Source organism: Gigantopelta aegis, unplaced genomic scaffold, assembly GCF_016097555.1.
Source record: "Gigantopelta aegis isolate Gae_Host unplaced genomic scaffold, Gae_host_genome ctg4605_pilon_pilon, whole genome shotgun sequence".
NCBI classification, from domain to species: Eukaryota; Metazoa; Mollusca; class Gastropoda; order Neomphalida; family Peltospiridae; genus Gigantopelta; species Gigantopelta aegis.
The window spans coordinates 20,634-33,317 of NW_024533948.1; positions in this window are offsets into that span (position 1 = coordinate 20,634).

Sequence of the window (12,684 nt, forward strand, 5' to 3'; positions counted from 1 at the left end):
CTTTTTTACTTAATGGCTTATCTCTTAATAGTTATTTTTGTTTCAACCTATATTGATTTAATTGTGGAAGTGTACTGGAACATGCTAAGGCTTGCCCTTGTCATCTCATTTAGTTAGTTAGCTGTTTTTTATTGCTATATTTAATAGGAAAGCAGTTCAACTTGTTACCTGGTACAGTATTGAACATTGTTGTGAGTAGTTTTATACTAACCTCACACACACAAACACACATGGTTAATATCCATTATATCTAATGATATATTTTCTCTTCTAGTATTGTACATGTATTAACTGATACACATATACAATGTTGGAGAGTACAGTCAACATTAGAACAAGATCAGGTATATAATATAATTTGTTATTATTCATATATTGTATTATTATCATTTTGAGATCATTTGTGTTAATTATTTAGTTTACTAGTTCTTCTGAACTCATCAACATAGCTTTATAAGTGTTCTTACATTGTTTATTATTATACACAATAGTAATAATATATTAATGGTATTGACTTTACTATATATATCAATATTTCCTTGAAACAGCTAGTCTTGGAATAATCCTGGAATGTTATTTGTGTATTACACAGTCAACAACATGGGGCAGCTTTAGATTATAATAGATTTCACAAAGTGTAGTCATGTTATGTTATTGAGTGGTATATGTTTATTATGGAATATTATAAAAAAGTTCATTTTATAGGAAATGTTTATTAGAATTTGATGTCCATACTTGATCAGAGATGGTGTACTGAAGAACAGTGGGTTAGCTATATTTAATACTGATATTAAAAAATCATCTTGTTATTACATTAATATACTAATGTTTAAGTGTTTGAAACTGGCAACTAGTAGAAAGAATACAAATGCTAGAAGGCAGAAAAGCAAGCTAGCTATTAAGTTTGATCAGCTATACCCATCATTATAGCACTAGTGCTAAAGTCTAATGTAATACATTGATGGACTATCTATATCTATCTATATATATATGTGAGTATATTTATCTCATCATTTTATTGTATTGTTGTGTTGAGACTTTCAAGAGTAATGAATAAAACTGACCCTATTCAAGAACCACTGACACACACATAGCAAACAATGAATATATTATTTTTACCTTGATGACTGATTGAAGCTTTTGAGTTCTTTAACTTGAGAAAACATCTTTGAGCAGTTTCCATAGCTTTTTTTCCAACTTACTCTACTAAGCTAGCACACAATCCAGTCTCAGTTGACAGGAGCAATAGTAACATTGAAATAATCTTAGAATGATTTTTTACAATTATATTCTTGTTTATAAATTTTATTCAACATGTTTTGGCTGACCAAATATCTGCTTTGTTCATAGATTATATAACAACTTTAAGATACACAGTTAGTGATAGTAGAATTTGGGGCATGTAAATTATAACAAATCTTATTGTCCTTAATAATAGGTTTAAGATAATTAATATATTTACTATCCTTTAATTTTTATTTTTTATATAATCCTTACAGTTTGCTGATGCAGCATTACATAAACTGTGGCTACTTGATATGGAAGCTACAAAGTAAGTTAACATCCACTGACTTAGTAAGTTGGGTGGGCTGATTTGTATTCATTGAGAATAGAACACTCAAATTTGAGTGATTTGCAATGTAAAAACATAATAAATTAGATAGAAACAGAATTAAAAGACAAAAGAACAAAGCTCTCACTTTGTAAAGCGAGAGCTCTGTTCTTTTGTCCTTTAATCTGTTCTAAACCCGCTCTGTCTAAACGATATCGAGCACTTTTCAACAGACTTAGACACTTCAGTATAATATCTTAGATATATACAATATAACCCACCAATTTTTTTATGATATGCCATGTAAAATATAATAAATTACATATATACAATATCGCTCACAATAAAAGGAAGCTTACAACTTTTGAATTTATTAAGTTATAGAGGTGTGGTTTGGGTCCAATAGGTCACGTAACACATTACATTTAAAATAAATGTATTTAAAAATTTGGTTTTTGATAAACTATTATTCTCTTATCTCATTTTCAGTGAGGGTGTGGTTATATTATTTGCAGTAGCTAATTCAACTGTTATAAAGTATGGTCTTATTACACTGCCTTATTTACTGAACACTATACCACTCTCTTTACTGGATAAATTGACCGAGCTCCCAATATCAACAACCCTATCAGGTCATATGTTGCTATATTATATTCTTTGGTATTAGTCTGTTAAATTGAAGGACCAGCAATTTACAGAGCCAATATCACATGATATTGGTTCCTAATTATTATGTTAGATGTGTAAATTTAATGCATTAATGTTTTGTTTGAATATTTTCACTCTAGCATGAATCTGAAGCTCAAATGTTAAGCTTTCTATTACAAGGTTGTGTCACTTCATCTCAACTAGCTGTCTACAATAGAAAACACACTATTACCAGTTTTTTGTAAGTGCTAGTATATTCCATTCACTACATTATTGTTATGATTTATTTCTGTGTCTATTATCTAGTAACGAGACTTAATGAGGAGAACCTTGTTCTGAACTGCCACCTGATAAAGTAGATATCCATAAACCTAATGCTATCATTGGATCAGGTCACCTAATACAATATTGTATATATATAACTTGATGATTACAAACCTTTATCTCTTTCATTACAGGAGTATATGAAGGAGAATTACTATTCTTACTTTACAACATGGCATCATATCTCTCAATGTCTATTCACCATCTGAGAACACTTCTCCTCCTAAAAGAGCTAGGTAGGGACACTAATATACTCCCAGGGGTCATACAGGATTTTATCTTGGGGGGGGGATTCAGTCAATGCCACAACAGTATTGTACTGCATGGTGTATTTCATTGTTCTTTCTTAGAAAATTATCACTTATTGTATTACACAATGTAACATGTAACAGTTTGCATATTAGCATTTTCCATATATACTATGTCCTTTGTACTACTAACAATATAAATTCCTTGGGGGGGGGGGATATCCAGGTTCCCCCCCTGTAAATGAATCCTGACTCCTCATATGAAAAGTCATGCTCTCAAATGATAATAACATATAATAATATGATTACTAATTGTTATGAATATTAATTTTCTTTGACATTTAATTTTAGATTCTAATTTTCTAATTTATTATTTTATAATGATACTTAGTATTTCCAGTGTAATACTCCAGAGTTTACACTTTAATGTAATAGTGTCTCTCTCGCTTCTCTATGCAGGCCTTCTTTATCTCAGTGGTCCAAGTCGTTCTCTTCCTCACACTTCCTCAGCTCCACCTCCTGAGAGTATGCGAGAAGAGACAGAACAACTTCAAAATGCCTTCATGTTATATCTTAACAATCAAACCTGGTAAGATATGTTGTAACAAAAAATATGTTTTGATTTCACTGATAATCAAGTTTCCAGTAATATACTTACTTTATTATAAATTACATTCTCTTTAACTTGTGTCTATATTATATCCTTATAATTTATTATTATTATTATTATTATTATTATTATTATTATTATTATTATTATATTATGTACCATTTTTTAGACGAGGCCACATCTTGTGTTCTAGAATATTTTCTCCTGCATCTTTTTTGCATGGACTTGATACTCCTGGAGATATAGCTACTAAGAGACTCAGTGAAAAACATCCTCAATGATCCACCATCAGCTGATCCTCGATGGAGTGATACCAGTGCCACAGTACTATAGTTTGTATTAGTTACTCTGTCATGTTGAACTTGACAAGTGGTTTGTGGAATATAGAATATACATGATGAAAAAGATGCATTGTTAATATAATATGGTTGTGGTCTAAAGTTTTTGACAAATCTCATTGAAGCTTTCTGGTGGCTTTGTTCCTATTTGTTATTATTTATAAAATGAATTTTTAAACAATCCTGTTTCTGTTGTGGATGCATATATGAGCTCTTGTTAGTATTTACAAGCTATTTGTGACATCACATAACTTTAGAAAGAGAAGAATGTGTATTCACTTTTATATAAGATTTCTAGTTTACTACTTTCCAGAATAGCTTGCTCTCTAATTTTTATATAATATTGCCGAGCTGTGAGTCCTATTAATGGTGCAAACCTTTTCTCCCTAGCTCTTCCTATCCTGAGTGTTAACATTGAGATAAGTGTCAAAACTCACCTTGAACAGAGTATAGATACATATGTACATGACTGATATGATTGTCAATGTTATATGATAATGATATTTGATGTACTGATATGATCATTAATGTTATATGGTTGATTGTGTCATATAATATTGAGGTACTGATTGATCAATTAATGTTATACTGATTGTGGGTCATGTAATATTGATGTACTGATTTGATCATTACTTTTATACTGAATGTGGGTGTCAGTGATATTGATTATTATATTACATGTACGTGCTTTGATCATTATGTTATCTGATTGTGTGTCATTAATATTGATTAAAGTTGATATCTTCATGTTACGCTATAAACTATTTTATTATCAGAAAGATTATATCATTGTTATTGGGAGTGCAACCTTTATTCTGGACATCAGTAATTTTGAAATCATTGGGCCATTCTGTTAATTTGTTATCTTTGATATGCCAATTATTGTGGTTATTCTTATTGGAAAACAATTAAGATCTTCTGTCAATATTCCAAGCATGTTCAAACCATTCACAAAAAATCTCCTACATATATTATCATAGAAAGAAATATTGCTTTGCAATGCTTATCAATTATACAATAATGCTTCTGGAGTTTTTATTTAAAAATGAACATCAAAAGAAGGAATATAAGCTAACTTACTGCTGAAAGACTCTGCTTTAGCGTGCAGTTCAAATATTATTTTCCAGTCGCCTCTTTTCTTTTTTCCGGTAATATTAGTTATTTATAAGGAAAAATGGCTACCAGTAAGAGTAGCTCTTGATAGTATAAACTGCAAATCACTATTTTTGTTTCTGATGCATTCAAAATAACCTACACAATACCAGACGTTTATAGTAATATGTTTATCTCCTGTAAATTTATGTCCAAACTGTATAAAGATTACTACTAATTTAGGCATGATCAAAAACGGTGTGTGCAGCAGGGGGGAAGGTTTTTTAAAAGATAAACAAATCCGCAACTCAGACCACTTTGTCTGTGATACTTAGTAACATTGCTGGAACCTATTACGGAGTCTTGAAAGATTATTATTGAAAAAAAAAAACAAAGATTTGATCATTTTACGTAGATATCCAATGTTTTCAGTCCATACATTTCTATGACACATCCTGGACCCATCCCTAATATGCACTCTATACCAAGTGCCTAATTATGTACCTGTAAGTACCAAAAGAGTTAATGAATTATATACTATATATGGTTGTTTGATTCAAAACTTTAAAACTTACTTCGATCATGAACCTTATATGAAATATACGAACCACAAATAAACAAATTAAAAAAAGTTTAATAGGTTCATTCTGTGTTAATGCGCCTAATTTTAATTAAACTCATCTAATTAATAAAGTTGTTGACAAATGTCCCCCATCCATATGTTTGTTATAGTGGAGCCAGTTAAATTTGAAAAATCACATCTGTTATACCACACACACCAATCTGATAAATGGCACAATTTCCAGGAAATATCTATCGATTGTCTTTAGTACTGGATTTCATGAGGTTATGATATACACGAGAGTCTCCAGCAGTACCATTATATCCCAATATAGGGACTATATTAGTGGTAGAACCACCTATGGAACATGTAGATACTGGCATATACACTATAAACCCTTTTTAAATCTCTCAAGATGATCTCTTTAATTTTTTCAAAGAACATTAAACTCGAATATATGCCAGCTACAACTAGAGTAGTACGTAAAGTCGATTAGATAGGTCAGCACCATATGTACTATCACTGATGTTTATTCAACTGTTCCATATAGAATATATTAGACAAGCGGTCATAAATAATTTTGATAGCTTCAAATGATCTGTTACCGTTCTCTGTGCATAACAGCCATATCTTGAATCGATTGCATCTTGTGTCCTCTTCAACTATTTAATTGTGTTTCCATTCTTTGTTTTCTTATAACAATAATTTTAATACATAGGAACTATTTGTCTCAAAATTTTGCTGACAACTATTACACAACAAATAACATTATAATCCTTGAGATTGTGGTTAAAGTGTTTAATTCTTTTACCTTAAATTACAAAAAGTATATACCTTGAAATAATAATTATATTACTAAACAAATCGAACAGTGAATTAACTATCATTTCCTCATAATAGTTTTGTCTTTGGGAGGATTTGTATTAATTGAACATGACAGGACTTTAAATTCTGTAAATGGAAGATAATAGTAAAAAACCTTTCCATGATTACCAGTTTATCTTCCCTTCCCATAATCATCATCAACCATATTTTACCTTTCAGTTGACCCAGTGAAGGCCTTAGACCACCATGCACCTGTAATATGCAATGGCACAGCCACTATTCCATTGTCTTTAGTAGAATATTTCATGAGATTATGGATAGCCAGTGAGTCTCCAGCAGTACCACTATATCCAGATACATGGAGAGTAATCAATGGTAGGAACCACCTATGTAAAATGTAGAGTAACTGGCATATGCACTGTTACCATCTTTTATCTCTCATATCAACTCGTAATTGTGAGATAGATACACCTCCATTATCTAAACATGAAGTTTACTTAGTCCTAGCAATACTCTCCTGAGATATTTCCAAAACCATGAACATAATCAGCTCCAGTTGAGGATAGAAGTCAACAGAGCCTCCATTCTTCTTTTGAAAGGACAGTCCATCCACCACCATCAGTCTCCATGTCACAATAGGCCTATACCATATAGAGAGAGGACGCATCATGTTTGTTAAAGACAATGTTGTACCTAAAGGTGACATGTTGTCAGGTTTGAGTGAGAATAGTCACCACTCTTATTCTGTCCCTTATTGAAGCATCAAGACAGTCCAGATATTCTCCATCAGGAGTATAATCAGCAAAACAAGTACAGTTTGTATTTTTCCTTTCTCCTTCAGTTCTATAAAGTACAAGAGAGATCTTGTCCTTCCTCATCATTAGCTCTTTACAACTGTACAGATATTCTGTAAGAAATTAGAAGTAAGAAATTAAGATTCATTTAATCAAGTATAATAGCCAAAAATCTAAGCATTTTGATTTTAAACCTTTTTGGTTCTGGTGGACCAATTTGCTACTCACACTGCAGACAAACATAGCTAGAAAGAGAACATACGAACTTCATTTCTGTTTTAGAATTGACACCTTCACCTGTCTTTGTGGTACTCAATCATCCCCTTTATATAACAAAAGATGGGGACTGCTCCCAATGTTTGTTATAACTGCTTAGTCATGATGTCATCATTATCATACAGACATGATGGCAGACAAACTGTATCCTTTATATGTAATAACATGATTTAAGATTAATGTAAGAGCTTTTATTCAGATTAGCATCATCAGCATATATTGTGGGTTTCATTTACACTACATAAGTAATTAGTGGGTGACTCGTTAATGAGAATAATGATTATAAACACCTTTCTTAGACTGTAGCGTCATAACCGTCATGCCTTTTGTATATTACAAACTTGAAACTGCTAAGTTTAAACTTCAGACAAAACTGGACTTAGAAGTCAAACTTTAGACAAACAGAACTAGAACCAAATGAGATTAGCCAACTGTGTTATCGATGATATGTTCGCTTTTGTATTTTATTTTTTACGGAACTTTCAAAAATAACTGAATGTAAGTAAAACCACAGCCTTTAACCACCTACACATATAGCAACCAATTAATTTATTAGTCCTAACTGTAATGTCTTATGACCCAATGCGATGTGAACTGATAATGCTCAAAGATTTTTGCTAAACTTGATTCTGCCTAGATTTCTAACATTCTATAGTTTATAGTCCCTTCTGCTGGCACTACTCCTTAATTTTACAATCTTTGTAGCTCTAGTCAGTTTTATGTGAAGTCACTATCTTTTCAAGTCAGAGATGATTTTTTTGACTATAATTTTATTTATTATTATCTTATTTTTAACGACATAACAGTCATGCCTTTTGTATCACCAACCACACGGTGAACAATAAAATTTTTTATAAAATTACACAAAAAACATCATTTTAGCAAATAAAAATTATCATTCTAAAATTTTTAGATCAACATATGTAATTCAAATCGTTGTTTTAGAGTCATTGAACACGGCCATAATTTCATCTCAACAAATGATAGAGATATGACTTGCTGTTCAGATTGTTCAAATAATAACTTGATAATTGTCAATTTAGTGTTGCCATTCAATTGGGTTTATGGGCATATATAATAACACCATCCATCTTTATGCCTTAACGGTACTATTAAGATACCCAGGATTGATCATTATCATGTTGTCATTAGTAGAAAAGGTTCTAAGATTGTGGGATTACATAGAGTCCTCTTAGCAGTACCATTATATCCAGATGCATGGAGAATATACTCTGTTACAGAGCATCCCTTCTTCTTTGAAAGACAGTCCAATCACCATCATCAGTCTCCATGTCACAATAGGCCTATACATATATAGAGAGATAAGCATTATTTTTATTACAGACAATGTTTTTACTTGGAATAGTGGCACATTTTTTAAATTGAATTCAGAAGATACTTGCCTAGCTTTTGTCCCTTATCAACGCTTTAAGCATACTTAAAGCAAGTATTGTTCTTCATAACTGTTGTGATGCAAAACAAATTAGTCAGTTAATTTCCTTTTCTCTTTTAATTCTATACAATTTAACATTGTGTGTTTTGTCCTTTTTTATCATCAGCTTTACAGTTGTCCACCTTTTTACTGTAGACAAACAAAGGCAATCATTCTATGTATTAATTCTTACACCTTGAGTGCCTCATTGGACAATTTCCTTTTACAACTGGAGTAGCTATAATTATAGCTTGTGAAGAGAATGATTTAAGCTTGAAATGAATGTAGAGCTAAGGTTTTTTATTTCTTGAAAAAGTTTGCGATCGGCCATTTGTTCTTTTCTTGGCTCTTTATATAGAGTCATTTATTTAAAATGTAATTAGCTCCACCTCCATGTGACTGGTAATACTCCCAGCAGCTTTCCCTTATCGAGCAGTTGTGTTCCTGTTGTATTGACAAGCAAATCTTCCCCATCTTGTAAAGACACACCCCCTTTTTCTTACCCTGGAAGTCCTTGTATTCCTTTTTTTTCCTTTTACTCCATCTTTGCCATTGATACTGTCTTACCATGTGGATCAGCTGTCCAAAGCGACCAGGTATTCCATCACATCCCTATACTATTTGAATATAAGGTGTATGTTTCACGGCATCTATAGAAGATAACACATCTCTTATATCACTATTGTCACCTGTAGTAAAAAGGTTTAAGATATCTAGGTATATATTGAGTAGTTTACCTTGTATACGCTGTAAGTACACTCCTTGCAATTCCACAGTCAGTAAGAGTCTTATCAGAGTGATAGGGTCTGGTCCTTATATTGAATTAATAATACATAACTGTCAGTTCTTTATATAATGATGAGTTGTTGACAAGTTAAAGGAAGGTGTATAGTGAAAGGTGTTCGTATGTGGACTAGAGATTCCCTAACCGATTATGTTTTTTGACCAAAAGGGACAGGAACAGGACAGATACATTTTAATGGTAGAGGACAGTGAAAACCATCCTCTTTATATTGAAAGAGGAAGATAAGACCTTCCTTTGTCTTTTTAACCAGTTAGCTATCACTACAGTGGTTTTTGCTTCACAGAGCAAGGTCTGGGATAGTCTTTAACCAAGAGGGCCATGTTTCTTTAGATTGTTTATTAGATTAGTACAGTGGTTATTGCTTCAAAGAGCAATGTCTGGGAAGATCTCAAGCAAGAGGCCATATTTTTATAGAATACTTATTAGATTTAGTACAATTATAAGTCCAATTTAACCTTGTGTAGTTGTGGTAATAATTAATGTCTCTGTTATTTTATTGTGTACTCATATCTGGACCATTGTCAAGTCCTAACATGTCATAGAAGACTTGTAACAGCTGAATGACTTCTTTATAGTATTTGTTTGTGTAATATGTCACATGATATATAAGTTATTAATCTGTATGAAAATACCTATTACAACCAATGGATTTAATTGCTACTACCACAAGTATTTTGAATTGACATTGTAATAGATCAATTTTTAAAATTCCTCTGTAACCAATCAAACGTCTTTGAGCATTCCCATACTTCTATCAACTCTCTGGTCTTAAAACTTAGCTCTCTTACAACACCACAATGCCAATAAAATAATCTTAGGATGATTTTTTACAATTATATTCTTTTAGATTTATAATCTGTTTTCACAAAATACCAAGAACCTTATAATTTGGCCTATATCACCTTGTATCAAAATTTTGAGCATTTCAAGGTGTGAATTGTATGTATGTGACAATTAGAGTACTTCTAAAAAATTTAAAAAGAAATTAAAGGACCACAAAGTGGTTATTAGCATGCCATGCAGTCACTGAACTTTCATTTGATCAATTACAAATGCTATTTCAGTTGAATTAACTAATCTTAATACTAAATTACTTATATAAAAGTAATACACTATTATAATAAATAATATGAAATTTGTTAGTAAAGAATATTCAAATAATGTTGTTGTGATCTATATCAATGAAGAAACTGTGGCATTAGGTATAGTGCACTTGTCTTAGAAAACTATTGTTAAGACTATTGGATACTTTAAAACCTTTGAGGTAATCATTATGGCAATTGAAATTTGAGCACAAGTAACCACTAACATTAGAGAGCAGCAGAAAAACTGACAAACTATATTGATTATAATCAAATTACCACACTATGCTGCAATATATATCATCACTTTGATGTTTTATAGTTCTTTATCTTTCATCCAGGATTTGTGGTTTATATTAATTTATAACATCTGCCTAGTATGGCAGCAATTTCTATTCTATCCGAATAAGATTTTAAAAAGCACAAGTCTTTCATTTTTTAAGTTAGCATGAGATAATATCACAGTTTGTAATGCAAAATATATTTTGTTATGAAGGAAAGATTTTGGAAAATGATTGAATAATTACAATTGATTAATAATAATTATAAGGAAAATCATTATCAAATTTTTGTCAATTATTATTTAATTGTTAGTTCATTGTATAGAGATTACAAAAATTCTTTACTTGGTACACACCACACAGGCGCGAGTCCTTGGATTCATCATAGGGAGGACAGAGGCCGCTATTACATTTAGCTTGTACCAATGAAACACAAGCACCATCATTGTTTCCTTTACTTCCTGGAATACCTTCAGCATTTTTATCAACACACTCATAGACAATTTCGTTTGTGATTATATACGTTCTGTCATAAGGTAGCCCTGATATTCTGTAGTCCATGTTGTAGGAACAGGTGATTTTTTGCTGGTATCATAAGATATGATACTCTAGTAGAAGCATAACAGACAACACAAGGAATGTTTTGATCATGTAGGTCAAATTTTAGAGGACCTTGACCATGAATTTGATATTCTGCTCCATAGATAAATGACTGGTAATCAGCCTGCACCACTGGATGTAGGTAAGAAACTCAGGTTCATCTGGTAAACAAATGTAATTAGCTCCACCTCCAGGTGATCATAATGACTCCCAGCAGCTTTTCCTTATAGAGCATTTGTGTTCCTGTTGTATTTGGACAAGCAAATCTTCCCCATCTTGTAAAGACCACACACCCATTTCTTGGTCCAGGAGGTCTTGTTCTCCTTTGTCTCCTTTTCACTCCATCTTGCCATTGATACCATCTTCCCATGTGGACCAGCTGGTCCAAGAGGACCAGGCATTCCATCACGTCCATCACGTCCTTGTAGTATTTGAATATAAGGTGTGTTTGTAGTGACATTTGTAGAAGAGACACATCTCTTATATCGACTAGTGTCACCTGTAGTAAGAAAAGTTTAAAATATTTAGTAATATAGTGAGTAGTTACCTTGTACAGCAGCTGTAGTACCCTCCTTCCATTCCACAGTTAGTAAGAGTATAACCAGAGCAATAGGGTCTGTGTCATCATGTTGAGTTAGGAAGATATCCACTTAAAGTAGTTGTTGAGTTAAAGAGTCTTTTCTTTTGGATAGTTAAATATGTAACTGTCAGTTCTTTTATATAGTGATGAGTTGTTGTCAAGTTATAACAAGGTTTAGAATATAAATGTATGATGGTATGGAGTAGCGGGTTGGACTTCTAGATACATTAATGGAAAGAGGTCAGGAAAAATCATCCTCTTTACATTGAAGGATAAGACAAGTCCTCCTTCGTTTTTTAACCTGTTAATTATCACTACAGTGGTTGTTGTATCTCAGAGCAAGGTCTGAGAAGGTCATATGTTTCTATAGAATATTTATTAGATTAGTAAAGTACAATTAAACCTTGTGTAGTTTGTGTAATAGTTGGTTGTCTCTGTTATTTTAGTGGTGTACTCATATCTGACATTGTCAAGTTCATACATGTCAGAGAAGACTTGTAACAGCTGAATCAGTATGGCCTCTTTATAGTACTTGTTTGTGTAAATATGTGGTTTTTAAGTACTGCTCTCTAAAAATAATGTACAAAACACTATCAAAGTAACAATGACTTTATTATTGAAACAAAAATTGAGAT